Source organism: Tyto alba, unplaced genomic scaffold, assembly GCF_018691265.1.
Source record: "Tyto alba isolate M040663 unplaced genomic scaffold, T.alba_DEE_v4.0 Super-Scaffold_42, whole genome shotgun sequence".
Taxonomy (NCBI): domain Eukaryota; kingdom Metazoa; phylum Chordata; class Aves; order Strigiformes; family Tytonidae; genus Tyto; species Tyto alba.
In genome coordinates, this window is record NW_024881318.1 from 36,049,604 (window position 1) to 36,071,012 (window position 21,409).

The following is a 21,409-nucleotide window of genomic DNA, read 5'->3' on the forward strand; positions in this document are numbered from 1 at the left end:
CTGGTTAGTTTTTCATTTAATTCATTGCAAGGATTATATTTTTCAATGGCTGAACATGACATTCAGCAGAATTGCTCTAGAATATCTGTGAGTCAAAGTAATGTCATTTAGTCAACAGAAGTGATGTTATTGTAAGGGGAAAGCACACGGAATCATAGAATCACAGAATACCAGGTTAGAAGGGACCTCAAGGATCATCTAGTCCAACCTTTCTTGGCAAAAGCACCGTCTAGACAAGATGACCCAACACCCTGTCCAATTTCAAGTATCCAACATTGGGGAATTCATCACTTTCCTGGGGAGATTATTCCAATGGCTGGTTGTTCTCATTGTGAAAAATTTTCCAACTGGAATCTCTCCAGAAGTAATTTGTACACATTACCCCTTGTCTTTTCCATGTGACTCCTTGTAAAAAGGGAGTCTCCATTTTCTTTGTAGCCACACTTTAAATACTGGAACGTGGTGATAAAGTCTCCCCTAACCCGTCTCTTCTCAAGGTTGAACAAACCCTGTTCTCTCAGCTTTTCCTCATCTGTTGGGATTCCCAGTCCTTTGATCATCTTTGTGGCCCTTCTATGGACCCTCTTCAGTCTATCCACATCTTTTTTGAAGATACTCAGTAACTGACTTGCCGGCATTTAAACAGTACTTGTTATATTGGTAATAAGTCTCCTCCTAACTTTTCTTAGGCAAGATATTTTCTGTTTCACATGTTATACATTTTGCCAAGACATGCTTCTGAAATTTCCGTACTTTTAAATTTCTACTGGTATAAAACTGCTCATTAGTTCCTACTGGAATTAGTAAGAAAGAACTAAGAGATTAAGATGCAATATAAATAAAGAGTTCTTATGCACCAAGAGTCTGATGAGGACCTTAGACAGAAGTGAAACCATGAGTTTTCCTTCTTGACAGCAGCACTAAATTCTCACTTAGGAGGCTTTTCTGTGCTCAGGACACTACCAATGATTTCCTCAGCTGCTCTTTGGTCTGAGCTTTGTTTCTCTGATAATCTACCAAAAGTACTTCCACAACATGAATAATATAAAGTGCGTGGGGGAAACTGTTGTAAACTATATGGTCTTATAGTGACAGATATAATGATTAACATTATGTCCCTGTAAACATTTATATACACACTTAACTGTATTCATTAAAGGAGTCCATGAACCTACACAAGGAGTAAAATTGAGTATGTACATAGAAATTTGAGACAGATTCTCTGCTTATCTTAAGGGCAGTATGAAGAAAGGTCTAAAATCGGCAGCATCTAGGTCACTGAATTTGGCAGCTCCATCCCTTGGTTTTCTTGCCATAAATTGCAAAAATTTAATTCCAAAGAAAATTTATATGAATTACCACAATATTTTAAAGTTATATAACTCTCTAGCTCTACAAACAACTACATGTATATCATATGTTTATGTGATCATACATATATATCTTGTAATACTTATGTAAATCACATAAAACTGATTACAATATAATTTTATTTTTATGTTTAAAAGTTGAAATTAAATATCGAGCTGATTAATTTTTAATGCATTTATACATACTATTCACTGCTGGAATACACCAGTAGATATTAATCCTCAAGTGCTGGGCCTTTAGAAGTAGCAGAGTTTTATGTATATTCTGGTAGAGCAGAATAGCATAAAGGGAGCATGGTATGTTAAGACATCTGATTCACACCTTATAGAAATAACAAAGTAAATAGTTTTAACATTCTAACAGAAAGAACAATTAAGGTATTTCCTGAGTTCTTTAAATTTTTAGGGGGACAGAGGAAAGTTAATAAGGTAAATATTACCATCTTTGAAATATTACATGACAGTAAATTTTTTAATCTGAAGAATTGTCTTGTGGTTTGAGCTCAGAGGGCAACTGAGCACCACACAGCCACTCACATATCCCTTCTCTTCCAACAATGAGAAGGGACAAATAAGCCAGGCTTGGGATTTGAGATAGGACCTGGATGGGCAAATCACAGATTATGGTCACAGGCAAAAGGCAGACTTGTTAGGGGAAATAAAAAAAGAACATAGATTTATTACAGACACTAAGAACAACACTTAACAGAGTAGGACAGTTAGAAGCATTGTCACATCTTGAAAACACCTTCCCCCAACCCTTCCTTTTTTCCCGGGCACAGCCCTGCTCCCAATATCTCTACCTCCTACACCCAGTAGTGCAGGGGCAGGGAATGGGGGGTGCAGTAAGTGCTGCTGCTTCTTCCATCTTCGGAGGGGAGAGCTTCTGGAATTTATTCCCTGTGGTCCATTGTGGTCCCCCTCTGACAGGAGACAGTCCTCCACAAACTCTCTGATGTGAGTCCCTCCCATGAGCTGCAGCATTTCCTTACACTGCTCTGGCATGGGTCGCCAACTTTAACTGGAGTCCTTCCCATGAGCTGCAGCCATCCTGAACTGCTCCAACATGGGACACCCCTGCATGCTGCAATTTTCCCAGTGCCAAACTACAACAGCAGGGTCTACCTTTTCCCAGAAGACCCTGGCCTTCTTTGGGCACAGACACCTTGATCAGCCATGCGAAATAAAACACAGTCCATAAATCAGTGCCTGCTTCACCATAGGTCTTCATGGGTGGCAGGAAGGGGCTGCCCTGCCATCTCACCACAAGATACAGGGGGTCTCTGCGCCAGCACACTTCCCTCCTTCTTTCTTCCTCTGTTCCTTCAATGACCTTAGTGTTCACGCAGCTGCTGCAACTCTTCCTCACAAGTCCACCTCCTCCTCACCATGTCCCTTTGCAGAGGCACAGCTGATTGCTTTAGTTTTGGTGCAGAGGTGGAGCTGACTTGGATGTGAGGGAGCTTTGAGATGCTTCCTCTCACAGGTGGCCACCTCATAGCCCCCTCCCCTGCTACCAAAAAACCCCACCACTCACTCAAACTCAGGACAAGTTGTCTTCCATGTATGAAACCCAAGAATTAGAACAATAATTTCTCTTCTGTATCCCTAATTTTATGTGATAAAAGGAGATATTGTTGCTTTAAAGACCAGCAAGTTGCAAGCATATAGTCTGACTGAGCAGAAACAAAACAGCAGTTACAAGCAAGTCTTTTCTTTTATAAAGGGTATACTTTCTACATTTAATCATTTTTGCCTGTTGAGTTCAGCAGCACTTACACATGCCAACTGCCATAATGCTTTTTTGAAATAATTGAATTTTTGTGAAGTCTATGAGAGTTACTGGATAGAAAAACTGGAAAGATTTCTTCAGTCAGCTAGATTAAGGAAGATTTTAACAAGGTCTATTATTTAAATATTCATGATTCACTGATAAACTGTCTAGGTTTATAGTGTATGTCTTTTGTCATAATCATCACTAAATTATCGCAAATATCAGATGGCTACTCCACATCTGTTAGATGTGAAAGTTGTTCATATATCATGGAGATCAAAGGGCATGCAGCTCTGTTAGAATTCAAAAGAGGTGGAGACTTTATCTTCTCTTTCACTGAATGAAGAAGGTGTTTGTCAGTAGCCCTTGACAGATCCCAATGTTGTGATTAAATAGGCATCAACCTAGAGACTAATCATAGATCAACATTTTGACAATACATAGATTTTGATTTTGCACTGACTTTTACAGAGTCTATCTCATCTTTTTTTTTTTGTCTCCTGAGTATACCCTGAATCACTGTTTGCTCCAAGTAACTGTTTAACTTGACTATTTGGGACCTAGAGTATTTACCTATATAACAACTCTTGGTTTGAACTAGGTATAGTGACTGAGGAAAAAACAAACTTTCTGGATATGGCTTAAAGGTAGGCTAACAGCTTTCCATATAATTTCTGACTAGATGAGCTGTTCTTTAATAACAGATTAGTATTGATTTTAATTCCAGGTGTCTACGCACCTGGCCTTTATTGCCACTGAACAAGTTGAAAGTTACCCCCCTTGTCCTTCCATGTTCTTGGCCAATCCCAGTGTCTTAATTAGTTAATTAGTTATCTAAATGTGAATGTATTTTTCCTTCTCATTTTTCACCTTCAAGAAAAATATTTTATCGAAAAGCATCCTCGCTTTCATCACTGAATCAAAAGTATCAGTCACTCTGTCAATGGTTTGCCTTTTGCACATATTTCACAGCATTGTGAAAATCAGCATTTAAATTCAGACATAGATTGATAGCAATTTGTAATCAAACTGAATAATGTGTCTCTGTGATCTTTTCGAAGTTTCTTGTGACATAAGCAAAATAATTTCTTAAATAACAGTAATAATCAAGAAGTAAACTGATCTTTTCACATCATTGTATGCTTGCAATTCTGTGTGATTAATCCTTTGATTTCTAATGAAATTAACGATTAAAATTAAGTTCTCAACTACAGTTATCTGTGATACATCATAAAGATGCTTTTGCATGTTAGAGTCATCAGAGTAGTGGAATTAAAGTCCTTTCACTAGAAATAACCAGAAGATGTGATCTAAGAATGCACCTGTCCTGGGTTTGTGTGGGTGACAGGCATTTTTGGTAGCAGAGGATGGGAATACAGCAGTGGCCCCCCATGAGAAGCTTCTTGAAGTATCCCTGGCTCCATGTTGGACCTGCCTTTGCACCAAGGCTGAACCAATTATCAGTGCCTCTGCAATAACATATTTAAGAAGGAGACCTGGCAGGGGAAATTATAGTTGTGGGAGGAGTTGTGACATCTATGTGAACACAGAGGTCAGTGGAAGAACAGAGGAGGAAAGTTGAGGGGACATGTGCCAGATCAGTAATCCCCTTTCAGCCTGTGGTGATATGGCAGGGCCACCCCTCCTGCCACCCATGGAGGTCTAGAGTAGAGCAGATGCCAACCTGTGGTCTGTGGGGGGCCCCACATTGCAGCAGGTAACTGCACAAGAATTAGGCCAGAATCACGTGGAATAAGTAGCCCCAGATGTTATGGTCCAGTGCTGGGAGGATTACAACATGCGAGGATGTCCCACGCTGGAGAAACTTGGGAAATGCTGCATCCTGTGGGAGGGATGGAGGGACTCAAGTCGGAGAAAGTTTGTAGAGTACTGCCTCTTGTGAGAGGGGGACCATGCTGGATCGGGGGAAGAAGTTCCAGAAGTTCCCCCCCTGCCCCAGGATGGAAGAATGGGCAGCACTGACTGCTCCTCCATTCCTGGCCCTGTGCCACTGCAGGAAGGGGGTAGAGATATCAGGAGAAAAGCCAATCCTGGGATGAGAGCAGAGGTGAGGGAATGTGTTTTCAAGATGTGGTAATGCTTCTCACTGTCCTAGTCTGTCTGTTAAATGTTCTTGTTAGTGTCTGTATTAAAGTTATGGGGTTTTTTTCTTCCCCTAACAAGTCTGTCTTTTGCCCATGACTGTAATGGGTGAGACATCCCTCCCTGCCCTTATCTCAATTCCCAAGACTTTTTGGTGTCATTTTCTCCTTCTCAGCACTTGGTGGGAAGTGGGAAGAGAGTGTCTGTGTGGTGCTCAGGTGTCCTCTGAGCTCAAACCACTGAGCCTTTTGCTTTATTTCTCTTTTGCAGTGTTGAGGGGGAAGGGGGGAAGTGAGCAGCTGTGTGGTGCTCATCTGCTCTCTGAGCTCAAATCACAACAGCATCCAACACAAGAGCAGACTAGAGGTTGTCTGAGGTCAGTCACCCTTCAGCTCCTACAGAATCTTCAGTATCAGTTGTCCCTCTTTGTCAAACCAGTTCTATTGACTGACACAACTAGGTTAAAAGGCTTAAGCTAAATTGGCATACCAGATTCAGAAAGGTAATTTGGTCATTCACATTGAACTGCCTATTCCAAACTATTCTTAGTAGGTCAAGCAACGCAAAGGGGCTGTATGTGTAGTCTCTGACCAAAGATGAATGCAGTGCATATTTCCTACAACATCTAAGAATACTGAGGTCTCTTACAGCTCTTGCAGATGCTACCATTATCTGCGTAACTACAGCTGATGCATCTACTCTTGTTTTATAAATTCATTCACCAGCTAAGTACAGTTTCTACATGGACAGAAATGATTGTAGATAAAAACTGTGCATGACTCTGAAGAGATGCATCTCTTGCAATCAGAACAGGAAAACTGTTTTTATCTCTTATCTGAATTAAAAAAACAATGTTAAACAAAAGTAAAACAGATAAATCCAGAGGTGAATCTGAAATTCACCACTGTTCCATTCTTGTCATTGGTTCTTCCATGTTTCTGTGACTACCAAATCCTAGTTCCCAAAGCATATAATTAATTAATTAATTAATTAATGCAAACAAACACACACCCCCCAACAAAAATAATAGAAAAATCTAAATATGACCAATAAGGAGAAAAAATAATTACATTAGCTCAGCATACTGTAGGACAGGTAATACCTTTGTAGATTATTGCATAAACTTAGAACTAGTCATTGAAAAATGTGTTCAGTAGAGGAGAAACAAACATGTCTATGAAAGACTGATGGGCAGCTGACTCTTCCTGTTACTGTCCACAAAGTTTCTTTTAAACATGTTCATAACAGAGGGCATCCAGAGACCCAAAAGTAGACAGATGTAAACAGTGAAACCAGTGTCCAAAAGCAAAGCCCAAAACATACAATCTCTTTACCCTAGACCTCTTCCTCCTCTACATCTCTCGCTGCAAGCTGTACAACACACCGCTGAGTCGTTTTGCTAATTCTCTGATATTTTTCCTCTTATTCTATTTATACTTTGATAGCCATTGTTATTGAAACTGGTGTTTGCAAAAGCAAGTTAGTTGATTAATAGGTATTTTATACATCTGGTATTTCCTCATAAAAGATTGGGAAACTTATTTCAATTATCATACCACCAACAAGGATGCAATCTGTTCACAATGGCTGTTTACGAATGGCTGCTTTGGGTAATGGTTGTTTTCTTAGCATGGGAAATGAAATATAATATTATTAAACAGAGATATGCAGAATGGTGTGTCAACTTATCCATCTTCCTGATGTTTATAGGCTTAATTTTTTATAATGTTTATTTTATTTTATGGCACCAAACATTAAAGTATCACTTATTTGAAAGGATCTAATTTCATTTATTTTTGTTTTAATGTTCTTGGATATTAACATCCACAATTTCATGTGCAATCAGTGCAGAAAACCTGTGGTAGGTACTCTATTAATTCTATTTAGACAAACATGCTATGATGAGAGAGATAATGAACCAAGGAGTTTATTTTTTTTTTAGGTGAGGTATGAAAGTTTTTGCCCACAAGGCTAAGGTGGTTTTGTTTAGTGTTTTTTTTTTGTTGTTGTTGTTTTTGTTTTTTGTTTTTTGTTTTTTTTTTTTTTTTTTTTGACAAATCACCTTTAAAATGTCTTAAAATAATGCTTGATAATCTTAAAATTGTCATGAAAATTCAGTGTAGGTCGGAAAGTGGTAAGTGCATGTGTAAGTGTTTGTATCTTTTTAGATTTCACTAGTGATATTTTATATATTAAATGTATTAGAATGGTTTTATAAACTGCTTATGTTTTTCTGTTTCATATACTCAGATATTTAAGTCTTATTATATACAGACTTGAATTTCTATTCAAGCTTAATTTGTGGGAAAATGAGAGAGAAACATACTTCTTCAACTCACAAATGGATACTGAAACTATAAAGTCTTATAAAATTTTTAAGAGTTTAAAAATTAAACTTTTAACAGATGATATCTCAGAAGGAAGACAGGCAGAATTTCCAACATATACAATATATATGTTCCTACTAAGTGAAAACTTCTTGCTGCCTGCCAATACAGATGCCAATACTGTTAAGCAAACTCTTTAAGAATGAATGGTTCCTTTATCTCCTTCTCTCATATAGAGAAGACACAGTTTGAGTTGTTCAGTGTATACCATCATGTTTCCACCAGTTTAGTATGTAAACATTGCCACTACTACTGATACCTCCTTAGATCCATTGGCAGCTTTGACCTGCACAGTGAAGCAGCTGTAGTTCTTTATGGTAAATGTGGATGTGGTTCTGCACCTATATTTAGATACTAACCCCTTCCCATTCACATAATTGTTCTTGCATTACTTGGTTCTTGTTATGTTTCAGCTTCTCAGCAGCAGCTTAACACAGAGTAATAGCTGAGGATTCTTCATAAGGGACTATAATTCTGGTTACCTAAGATTAAATAGTGTGAGGCAAACATTTTCTCAAAAACACTGAAATCACTACCTCAAAAATTAGGCTACTCTAAACATCCGACATCATTGAATTTTGGCTCTGAAAACCTTACTTTTAGTTCCAGTCGTGCAAATGAGTCCTTGTGGTTGTAATGTGGCAGTTTTATGAAGCTCCACTGACTTCACTAATGCTTACCTGAACTCCAATGACTTCAGCTACAAAGGCTACCTAAAGTGTGTATCTTTGCTTACTGGATAAAGCTGAGTCCTTTTGACTGTGTTTTTTTATATGAAATTAATGAGATTTTTAGTCTCTATTGCATAGCTAAAGATGCTGGAAAAGCAAAGAAGGGAGGTAAATAGGTCCATTTAACAGCAAGCAATGAACTGAATTCATTACATTTATTGGGTGAAACAACCTAATGAAGTAAAATACTAATTAAATTATTAAATTCTGGATTGCAAATAGTAATTAAAAAGACAGTTGCTGTGCAACCAAAAGGATTTTATGACAGAATGTAAAAATATATTTGTTAAGTATGCTGGTATTTTGCTTTGACCTTTTTCAGTCACAAACCTGCCCATGCTGTCTGTATTTTTGAGAATGATCACATTAAAGATACCTGCAGTATTAAGGAAAAAAAAAATAGCAATTTGAATCCATTAATGACTTTTATTGTTTTTGAAAGGGTAAGAGTAAGGAATTCATGAGATAAAAATAAATACATAAATATAATTATGTTTGTAATTTCTGTGCTGATGTTTCATCATCTCTAATGGATTAATTTCTACACCAAACAGAGGTCCTGATCCTATAAGACATGGGAACATTAATTTTCATAATGTAGTATATGACCTAACCCTGCCCTGTCCTGAAGGTCTTAAATAACAATTAAATCCCTTACTTGTATCAGAAACCTAAGCATCTGTTGTTAATAACTAGGGGCAATTTTCCTTATCCTGGAATACCTTGAGAGAACTTTTACTTATCCTAAAACACTTAGACTAAGATGTAGATTGATTTCTGCTGGAATTTCCATTGTTACATATGAAGATCTCTGATGTGATCATTTGATACTAATATATGGGAGAGAGGACACCAATATGCAGATAAACAGTGGCACACAAAGAATTTTGTTAGGGCACAAATATATTTCTATGAAGAGGCATAAATTGTGCCCGAGATATTTGTACAGTGACCTTACATATTCCCCACAGTCAGAATAATATCAAAATTGCTTGGTCTGCTTTGGACTGTGCTGTGCAAATGAGAGGGAGATCTGGTCTGCTGGATGTGAAAGTTTCTGCCCTTGAGGTTGTTTACTGGCTGTATGACCAACCTGAAGTCCATTTTCTTTAATTTCCATTAGTCCTGCATTTAAATCACAAAACATTAAACACTTTCTTTAGTCAATAGAGCTTCCTTTCTACTGGTATCATGACAGGAAAATTAAAGGAAACCCAAACTGGGTCTAAGCAATTGGCCTCTGACCAATGCTGGGTCACCACTACCACCCTGCATCCAGAAACAAAGGGCTTGCTCTCTGGTAAATCCTGCTCTCTACACTTCTTCTTGTTTTCTATTCTTATTTCAAACTTCCTATAAGAGAGGGAACAACAGTGATTCTTAACCAGAATGGAGGTTTTTCAGATATAAGGTCCTACAGAAATTTAATTTGCCCTTTTATTTCTATTTCTTACATCACCGTTCATTCCCAGACATTAATTTATTTAGTGTATGTTTTCAAGATAGTTGCTCTTCATACAACCACTCAGGATAGGTTTAAAGCCTCTTTTCAGCTGCTGAATCAGAGGAACTATGAGATCTAACATCAAAGTCTATCAGTAAGTTGCAAAGCTTCCTAAAATGACCTCTGGGAGGCTCACTTGTCATTGGACACACCACTCTGTAATGAACTTCCTGTGAGCAGAAAGATATGCAAGAATCTATACATGGTTACCCTTGTATGGAAGGAATCTAGGTAGAAGTGCTATTAAAAGTAAGTTTCTTTTTGTTTTTTTCCTTTCCAGAGATAAACACTGTTACAAGAATTTCATTGTTTAGTAGTACCTTGTAAAAATATCACCTTTGATTTAAAATTAGTCTTATTTGGGACTTTTTGAATGAAATTAAGAATTTGTGTTTATGAGATAATATGGAATTATTTTTCCAGATAACAGACCATGTTCTAAAAAAAATACTGTAGGTTCCCTATATATATGTTAAATACTGTGAAACATGCAGCTCTATTAAAATAGATATAGAAGGGGTTTCAAGAGATCACTCATACCAAAGGAAATTGTATCTGTTGATATCAAGAAAAACAACAGTATATATTGTGTTTTTCAATAAAGAAATTATGGTAATGCCCAAAGAATCCCTGGTCTATGAAATAGTAAAATTGAAGAATATGTGTGTCTCATATTCCAACAAGAAAAAAGTAAGAACAGGGGGTTGAGGGTACAAAGAAGGCCAAAATTACATTGAATACAAAAATTTTACAGAATAATGAAAAAATAATCTTTAGTTCACAGGGATGTGAAATTATAGTTTAAGTGTCCCTGACTATCTTCTGTATAGTGTTTACACCTATTAAACAGTTTTTTCAGTATACAGTCTGTCATAAACATTTGTCATATTACAGAAGGTAATATAGATTGTATTTTTTCTACAAAAACTTACACACATCCTAAAGACTTCAAGCTCCACAAGTAAAGTTAAATATTATGAATATTCTTTACTTTTGAGTTACTGATAAAGTAGGATTTACTGGGTTCAAATACAGAACTGCGAACTATTGCCAAAATACTGAAGTTACAAATATACTTTTGAAAACAACTATTAATAAAACTTTTTTTTTTCCCCCAGATAATTACACTGCAACAACTGAGCTTCTTGACACCAAAATATGGAAGTTAATGAGTGTTTCCAATTCTGAAAATGAGATATAAATACAACACAACATGTTGATATTCATTTTTGTGCCCTTACAAACTCTGTTTTATCACAAATGTGTGTAGATAAAGCAGGTTCAGAACTATCATTAATCAGAAGTACCTTCTTCCCTCAATTTTGGCTTAAAGAAAATTCTAGAATTCTGGAAAGACAAAAGACTGTGTTCCACTGCCCAGTGAGATTACAACTCCCTAAAAATTTTCTGTTTTCAGAGGCCCCAGATTAGACTCAAATGTAAATTACTGGAAAACTTCACTATTAATGGAAAGATAAGCCTTGGAATATGGTATTATGCTTCAGAATTACTTACAAGTTTAGAAACATTGTTTATTATTTTACATGAACATTTTACCCAACACACCATTAACAAGAATCCACAATACTTCTCAATATTGTGGAGAAGAGATTTTGTTCTGACTGTAAATCTTCACTGTAAACTACCATAGTGAATAACTGTTAAATACAAATCATAAGAAAAATCACATCATCAAGCTTTAATACTCTTGGCTTTGAGTTAACTAGTTGAATTATCCAGTAATAAAATTAGTTTCCTACCTCAACTTTGTGAATTCCAACTCCTGTTAGAAAAGAGAGAAAGAAAAAGATTTTCAGAGAAGTATGTAGAAAGGAAGACATTCAACTTTGCTCAGCAAATTTTTCACAGAAAACAAGTCAACAACTTTGATAAGAAAACAAATTATATCAGCTAAAAATTTCCCCTTTAATAAGCAGAAAGTAAATAAATATTTTTTTGTTTGTTTGTTTGTTTTTCTGCATGTAGTCTCCAGATGTAAGAAGTCTTTTTGATTTATTAAAACATTTATGATGACACTTTACTATATAAAGTGAAGTATTCCCATAAATGGGAATGAGAGCTAGGAGAATCTGTGATCCAATTTACAGATGAACAAAGAAATATTAAAAATATATTAAAATTGCAGTACAAACATATTTCTAAAAGGTCAGTTGTCTGAAGTTTTATGACTGTCTTTGAAACAACTAAATTAATCAACTTTTTTCAGTCAATATGTAGTTCTCTAGGTTTCCTTCACAGTCTTTTTGTCAGTCATCCTGATCTCCAGTTCTGAGTTTCTATGAATTCTGGTATTATTTTGTACCCTACTGTTGCTGTTGAAGTCACTGTCCATTAGACACTTGGCAAGCACTGTCAGAAGTATGGAAAAGTAGGGAGCAAAGGCCCGGAAAGAGAAATTATAGGAGATAATTTTTAGTAAAATATGCATAGAGGTGAAATTTATTTACTACAAACCACAATTTCAGAAGATTTCCAAAAGAATTTAGATTTGTTTAGCCCTTGTAAATTTCCTGAGCTATGTATCATACAAACCACAATCCTGACTTTTTCTGTAAGAAACTTATTCTCTCACCTTTAGCTACTTCCTTGATAGAAGACTGAGAAAAACTTGTAGGTCAAGGGCAGGTTCTGGACAGAACAAGAGAAGTACAAGGAAAGTAAGATTTAAAATCTTCTCCCCTTTTTGATGGTCTCAGACAGTACCAATACTAGAATATCAACATGCAATTGCATCTTTAAAACATTTTAAATTAGTTCATTCACTGAACTACATTCTTCTGGGATGTTACAGTTTTCTAAAGATTAAGATTAATTTAACCCTTTTTCTAATATTTATTTTCACATGATAAAACTTCAGCAAATAGAACATGTGGTTTGACTTATTTTAGGACAGATTTAGAATATATAAAAAATAGAATTGCCTAATAGATGGATGCAGCTGTTAATAAATGACCATATTAAATATCTACACAGGAATAAAATCCCATATAATCTGGATTATGGTTTGTTTTGTGTGTTTTTTGGGCTGGAACAGATCTTAAAGATCATCTAGTTCCAACCCTTCTGCCATGGTCAGGAACACCTTCCACAAGATCGGGTTACTCAAAGCCACATTCAGACTGGCCTTGAACACTTCCAGGGATGGAGTATCCACAACTTCTCTGGGTAACTTGTTCCAGGGTCTTACCACCCTCACTGTAAAGAATTTCTTCCTTATATTTAAATTAAATCTAACTTTTTTTCAGTTTAAAACTGTTAACCCTTGTCCTATCACTACACTCCTTGATAAAGAGTCCCTCTCCATCTTTCCTGTAGGCCCTCTTGAAGTACTGGAAGGCTGCTATAAAGTCTTCCTAAAGACTTCTCTTCTCTAGGCTGAACAACCACAACTCTCTCAACCTGTCCTCATAAGAGAGGTGCTCCAAGCCCCTGATCATATTCATGGTGCTCCTCTGGACCTGCTCCAATAGGTCTATGTCTTTCTTATATTAGTGGCCTCAGAGCTGGACACTGTTCCAGGTGGTGTCATGAAAGCACAGTAGAGGTGCAGAATGCAATAGAGGGGGAAAATTGCCTCCCTTGACCTCCTGGCCATACCTCTCAAGATGCAGCATAGGATACACTTGGCTTGCTGGGCTGCGAGCAGACATTGCTGACTCATACTTTTTTTCATCCACTAATACCTCCAAGTTCTTCTCCCCAGGGATGCTCTCAATTCAGCATGTCAACCACACCACACAGCTTGATGATGTTGTCAAACTTGCTGAGAGTGCACTCAGTCCCACTGTCCATGTCACCAACAAAGATGTTAAACAATGCTGGTCCCAGTATCAACCTCTGAGGAAGGCCACTCTTCATTGCTATCAACTTGGACATCAAGGTGGTGACCACAACTCTTTGAGTGTGATCATCCCACCAATTCCTTATCCATCGAGTGGCCCATCTGTCAAATCCATTTCTTTACAATTTAGAAACAAGAATGGCCTGCGGGACAGTGTCAAATGCTTTTCACAAGTCCAGGCAGATGACATTAGTTGCTCTTCCCTTATCCACCAACACTGTAACCCCATTGTAGAAGGACACCAAATTCATCAGGCATGATTTGCCCTTAATGAATCCATGTTTTTTGTCACCAATCACCTCCTTATTTTCCATGTGCCTTACCACAGTTTCCAGGAGGATCCACTCCATGACCTTGCCAGGAATAGAGGTGAGACTGACTGGTCTGTAGTTCCCTGGGTCTTTTTTTCCCCCCTTTTTAAAAATGGGGATTATGATTCTCCTTTTCCGGTCAGCAGGAATTTCACTGGACTGCCATGACTTCTCAAATATGATGGATAGTGGTTTAGCCACTTCATCCACCAGTTCACTCAGGACCCCTGTATACATCTCATCAGGTCCCATGGACTTGTTCACTTTTAGCTTTCTTAAATAGTCTTGAACTTGATCTTCTCCTGCAGCGGACAGTTATTTGTGCTCCCAGCCCTCACCTTTGCCTTCTGCATTTTGGTCAGCATGGCTGGAGCCCTTGATGGTGAAGACTGAAGCAAAAAATTCACTAAGTATCTCAGCCTTCTCCATATCCTGGTTAACCAATCAACAATTTATACTTGACAATTTATTCAAATCTATATTTTCAAGTGTAATCTGCAACAGATTATCATAATTTTATTTTCTGTAAGGCAGTGACCTGCAGAAATAATCTTCAGAAGTTTCAACTTCTGCAGAAAGCCACTTCATGTTTACATTTGAGTAAACCAAATTAAGATTGTCTGCTTTCCTATTAACACCTCTGCAGGAGACCAATAAAATAAAAAGACCTTCCTCTGGATCCTCTTGTTTACTCAATCTAATTGGAGGTGCACCAGTGACTGAAAAATTCTCACAGACTTAAGAAAAGGAGCAACTTTGTGGAATTAGAATTTCATATTTGTGATGAAACCTGAAATAACCATGTCATCTCTAAAAGTTAATCTTGCCACTTTTATTCAAATTTTTGTTTAGACTTGATATCTTGTTTTCTCTCTAATAATATATCTCCAGAGTATTTTACTGAGTCTTTAGGATTTTTATGTAGTTACTTAACTTTTCTAGAAATACAAATCATAATTTGGAAAGCATTCCTTCCTCATGAGCCTCAGAAGGTAGGCTTGATGTTTAAATAGCTGGTGAAACAAGTGATGTAATATTGTGAATTAGACTCTACTAATTTCAGAATAACTTCCTTTGCTGTTCTCCTCCAGTGCTGTTTCAAATTCTAATTACAGGCTCCCTAGTTTTTTCTTTTTGTGGATGGTAAGTTTTTTTGTTACTTTAGACTTTAAAATGTGTCAGTTTATGGGCTTCTTTTCATCTTTGTATCCACAGCCAGTGAGATTCAGTATTGCAAAATTAATTTAATTGAACATAAAATGCACATTGTGCAGATTATCATTCACTGAGGAGTCTGGATCATAATACAACAGTTAGAAACAATTTAGGAGAAATTACCACCACAGAAGGAAAGATCATCTTGTTTGATAGCCTCCTGTGTCCTGACCCCACTAATCCCTGTGTAACAGAAGAGTGACAAGGTTCCGAAAACATTGATGATAAGGGGAAAAAAACAAACAAACAAACAAACAAACAAAAAACAAAAACTCAAAAAAACCCCTCAAGCTAAAGTCAGTACTATGCCTCCTGGTAAGGTGACCTATAATGAAGAATTTATTGGTGGAGAGCTCTTGTCAGTAACACATAACAAGTGTAATATTAGATACTATTAGATACTATAGGAAGGTACAATTGTTATCTGTGTATCATTGCACAGAAAGAATTACAGTCGCTGAAATATCAAGAGTCAAGTACCACATTTAGAAGTTTCTCCTGCTATGTTAACATATCAAGCTACTGCGAGTAACAGAAACTTTTCAACAAGTCAGTATTCTTTACTCTTCCCTTCTTTCTCTAGTACATATTTTAGTCTTAACTTAGTGCAGACCAGGTCTTACTTTTTTTTTTTTTTTTTTTTTTTTTTTTTTTTTGTGTAGAACCCTACTTCATGCTTATTTGGATCAGCCAGAGAACCATAGACAAAAAAACACAGAAGTAAGCCTTAATTTCAAGTGAATGCCTGTTTCTTTGAATTACTCTTACACATAGTGGCTATTTCTTCTCCAGTGTTGTGCTGTTCTAGTTATTCATAGAACTTTTGTCTGGTTCATTAAGTTAGTGAAATAACTTCAGAAGAAAACTTGCCTTTCCAAACCTTTCCAGGAACAATTATATTACTATACTTGCTCTGTTATTTGAATATTGACTATCAGAGCTTCATTGTCTACAAGATTGGATTAAGATTCTGGAAATTATTTTTTTAAAAGGTTGAAATCATACAGGGCTTTAAGATTTCTAGATACTGAGGCCTTGGATGAGCTCATTTTGCATGTTTCATGCCTTCAGTTCAATACTTGGATGGCAAAACTAGCAATCTGCTATGGTTAACGGGGTTTGGAGTTATGAAGCAATATAAATCCTGTGATTAACTAAGGTGTTATAACAACCTTTGGGCTACTGGTTCTGCACCATCATCTTGTACTCATATTTGACTCCAGGTCTGTAATCTCAGTTTGTTTTCCTGACTATGCCTTCATAGTATATGTGTTCTTGTGACTCTTAATTATCACAAGTTCAGTGAAACTTAAGTAAGCATGTATCTTTATCGATATTCATTCTACACAAGAAATAAATGTATTGGGATAATTACCCCATCATTATTTATCTTCATGTAATGACAATTATGTTCTACAAGTAATTGCTGTTACCTTTTGTTCCAATTCCTTCTCAGCTGGTGCAACTCTTTCATTCTTATTTATCTGTTCCATTATTTTTCTGTCTTTTTCATATTTATTCAGAAATACATGTCAGTGAGTTGGGGATAGATTGAATTTCAGATTTAAGATTTTATTCTGATTTTTTTTTATGAGTTAAACAATCAAGACATTTTTGTATTACCCAACTCATCATCTCAATTCATGAAGACAAGTCAATATGATAATGTAGTGAGTTGAAATCAGGTTTTAAATTGTGTTTTTTTTAATACATATGGGAGTCATTAAAGAGGTAATACAACCCATGTAATACATTGGGAGATTTTAGAACATAGTGCTAGAAAAATGTTACATGTTCTATGTTGCATGTTGTATGTTACATGTTTTCAGTTGGTCTTTCCTACAACAGGCATTTTTAATCCCAGCTCCTAATGAACAGAAGAAATACCACACAACAGACAGTATAATGTCAGCTTCATACTTATGGCAGTAGGCCAGCTAAACTTTATTATTTTGTTCAAGAGGCTGATAGTCATGTTTTGTTCAGCCTATCTTTTACAAATCTACTTTCCTCTACAGAAAACACTATTCTTGGTCACAATACCAGTTGTTTTGTCTAACCTTACTGACTTCATGGGACTAGCATGTATATTTTCCTAGCTAGGGTGACTGTTCATTGCATCACAAACAGCAACAATATTTCTTTCTATTAGGGATTCTGAAGAAAGTAATACTTGTTTAGAATAAATAGTTTTGTTTTGTTTTTTTTTTTTTTTTTAAAAAAAAGCAAAAAAAAACAAAACAAAAAGCCAAAACCAACTTCACCTTTAAAAGAATAATTGCTTTACATTTTCTACCTATTTTTTAACTCCTGTTTACAAATACAGATGTAAACACCATTAATATAAATAAATAAGATTGAAAATAAGACAATATTGCTGAGAACTTTAATGTAAGGAACGAAAAATCACTGTATGGTTAATTAATTTAAAATTAATAATTCTGGTTGTTTTTCCTTTGTTTCTGTTTTATTTTTAACTGTAAGAATTACAAGAAAAGTTTGATTTGGCTAATATTTGGCTAACTGAAAAGGTATCATACGTAGTCTGATCTCTATAATAAGAATTTGATAATCAGTGACTAAAAAAATGTGAGTTAGAATCCCAGTGGGTTTGGAAGTATCAATCTGCTGTTTTAATATTTGAACTGTTAGTTATAAATAACTTCTTCATTTGGAGAACTGCCAGTGTATGAATTACAATATTTAGGCCATTGCCTGTTTAAAAGACTATTATCTTCTAACTAGTGTAAAGTCTTAAACAGACCTTTTATCTACGAGAGAAGCTATGCTGAGGCACTTTTGAAATAATATATGTATGTTTATTTTGGTTGCAGAAAAACAAACAGGGGAAAAATCATGCAGGAATACTTCCAGTAGAAAAGTGTAATGTATATTTATTGGTAAGACATCAAAACTTTAATTTTTCCAGACATTTATGTCACTTTACTAAATTTAGTAAAACTACTAATTTTCTCTGAGATTTAGTTAAGCAGTTGCATTCTTTTTTATGCTGAAAAAGGGTATGACAAATTTGTATCTCTTAATTCTCAAGACAAACTTACAAGAGATAAAAGATTTAGGGTTAAAAATTCAGTCAGTCCAGTTAGCAAAAAAAGAGGAAGGAACAATCAGGAACTGAAATGCCAAAGTAGAATCAAGAATCAGAAAGATGCTTGGTGTTCTTATGAAAAGGAGCTAGTGCTCTAAGCAGACCTTGTTTTCCTTCTTGCTGTCTGTAGCAAAGTTCACTGGTATCAAATTTTAACTAATGACTTCTACTTTGTTCATGATCCGGCAAAGTAGGAAAGAACAGAAAATAAAAAGGTTATGATAAACATATATTCACCATGTCTTTCTAAAATTCACACCTTTACCTCTCTACATTGGATAACTGAGGTCATGTGTATTAAAAAGATACTAAAGCTATATAAAAGACAGTTATGCACTGAAGAGTTATTAAGATGGACAGAAGAGCCTGCCTAAGAAGAAGATACTACTCAGCTCATTTAATCCAGAAAAGTAAAGCTACTAGGAAATACTACGTCTCTATATAGATTAATCAGGAGGGTAAACATTAGGGACACAAGAGAAATTGAAAATCATGGACTTTATATGAAAGCATGGATATGAACTAGGCAATAATAAATGTCTTCTGTGAAGTGTGACCCTCTGAGCATGGAATATCCATGATCAGATCAGATATCCATAGCCAGATCAGATATCTGGAATTTAGCTGAGAAGAAACAGTAAGTATAGGCTGTTTTAAAATTGCAGTCTTATCATGGAGTTAAACTATCTATTTTCCTGTGAAAAGTTATAATTAGTTACCTATACATTACATTTCAATGAAAGTTAATATAATTTAAAACAAATAATTTAGTTAAAATAAACATTAGAATGCTTTTACTGCTTACACTATTCACTGTCTTCAGTACCAAATGATCCCATAATAAAGGACAGAGAGATGATATCTGAAGTTTTTATAGGAAACAGGAATCTTTTCAGAGACTTGGATGTTGCTTTCATCAAACCTTTGCAAAAACAAGTACAAAGTTTCATTTTAAGAAATTGTTTTTTTTTTTTTTTTAATTAAAACTGTTTCTCATAACTTCAGATACATTTAATATGATTTTTTTTATATTACAGAATTATAACTGTTACACACACTGCCATAAAGAAGATAGGAGGTTGTTAATTATACTTGTAAAAATCAGTCATTCAAAATCAGAACAACATTGATTTATGAAGAAGAGCCTTAAAAATGTTATAAAAAGCTTGCAAAAGGAAAATAGAGAGTAGGTTTAGAGGCAAAGATTATCATTTGATACTACATAAACAAAAAGAATAAAAATTATTCTGAATTTATATGATATGTTTTAAGTCTCTCTTAAAAAAGAAAATTCCACTTATCAGCTGGGGTAAGTATTCTAATGATCAGACTTCCTTCTTTTATGTTTACCTAGGATTTGAATAAATAATGGCAAGTGGTCAAGTTAGCTTGAACTGGTTGTTACTGAAAGCTATTGCCCCTCCTGTTAAAAATTTCCTCTGCACTCACCTTACGTTACTGCAATGAAATATTTTATTACAGTTTCAGAATGTGGCTGAATATGGCTTTGATGGTTTATTTCTCACAAAACAAGCATGTTGTGCACATATGGCCAGGTACTGGACACAGCTGAAACAGCAGCTGATGCACTGGAATGTCTCAAATAATTATAAGGCAAAATATCAGAGAGAAAAATGACCTTGCTGTCATAGTGTGACAGTAAGTTGAAAACATGTTTGCACATCTGAAAAGATATCTGAAATATGCATTATTGGAGAAATAAAATATTACTATTTTATCTTGATTTCCTTCACTTTTTTAACAGTTTACTGTTGTTGGTATCCCTTAATGTGATTCATATAGCTCAACATATGCAATAAAAATGTAACTAAGAAAAATATTATGTGGTTTGTGAAAATAATTATCAGCTATTGCATGTTCATTTTGGAAATATAAGGTTAATACAGAGGTGTTGTTTAACAAGCAGCCTTGCTTAAAAGAGGGTGAAATTGTAATTTAAAAAGCCATCATATTCCACAGAAAGACAGAAAACTGGTATCTAAAACCATTTAGAATCTTCCTTATGCATTGTAGGAAGTTCTGAGACCTATATCAAGAATCTATTTGCACCTTACCCAGTTACAAATATATATATTAAACAAAAAATAACAAAAGATCATATATTACTTTTTAGTTGTATGGACTGTAAGACTGACTCTTGCACAGGAAAGCAGAAAAGGTCAATGAATTAATTCTAAAGAGAGATTGAAATATGCATACATCATATATACAATTCAGAAAAAGTAGAATGAGCATATTCTCTTTCCCCAGTCCTTGTCAACTTATACTTTGTCTTTTAACACTTGCTAGCTATGTATAAACTCTAGATGGAATTATGGACAGATGCTGCTCATAACTGAAATGCTGAGTGAAGACTTTGCTGAGAAATCTGTATTGTTCACCATCTTCCATGAATGACTCCAGTCCAATGTGTGAATGGATCATTTTGCACATATTATCTTTAAGAGATATCAAAAGACTTACATGGAAAGTTCTTCAAGCTACCTGAGAAGACAGCACCACAGGATACTCAGATATATGAGTGACCGTATAGCAGGTGAACAACTCAGAGTTACATTATTTGCTGGATATAGTAGAGATTGATGACTTATTATGACACAAGTCTCCTAAAAGCAACAGGATTTCTTCAGTCTGACCAGAGACCATCAGCCAAGTTTCATCACCTTCAATAGCATGATCTCACTCTTTGATGCCTGGTAAGAATGTCTATAAGTTTCACCAAAATATTAATTCTGATTTTAAACATTAAAGTAAAAAAAAATATTAATTTTGAAAATAAGTAGGAAAAATGTCTACCAAAGACAAACATTGGACAAAGTAGTTGCCTTCTGGAACATAAACACAATTGCATTAACTGTCTTTGACAAGATACTAAACAGACTGACTTTTAGTTTGCTCACAGAGAGAAGTTGCTTTATATCTTACATATGAAAAAACACTGCCTTTGGTATATTGGCTTCTTTCCTTAAAATGGTAAGTCTAATAAATTCTGAGTAGTATGAGTTTTTATTTACCTGAAAGT

The 21,409-nt window shown here is 35.5% G+C and overlaps 1 protein-coding gene across 47 annotated transcripts in view; it reads right to left on the reverse strand.

Annotated features, from left to right (window-relative positions):
• Positions 1 to 21,409, reverse strand: part of PTPRD (protein tyrosine phosphatase receptor type D) — a 1,276,575-nt gene that overhangs the window by 568,730 nt on the left and 686,436 nt on the right. For 46 of the 47 annotated variants that reach the window (XM_042804932.1, XM_042804933.1, XM_042804972.1 and 43 more), the window contains exons 8-9: positions 12,463 to 12,518; positions 11,630 to 11,652 (exon numbers count right to left, since the gene is read on the reverse strand). The gene's annotated coding sequence lies outside the window, so the exon portion shown is untranslated. The remainder of the gene's footprint in view (positions 1 to 11,629; positions 11,653 to 12,462; positions 12,519 to 21,409) is intronic. The other variant, XM_042804934.1, reaches the window with a different exon arrangement.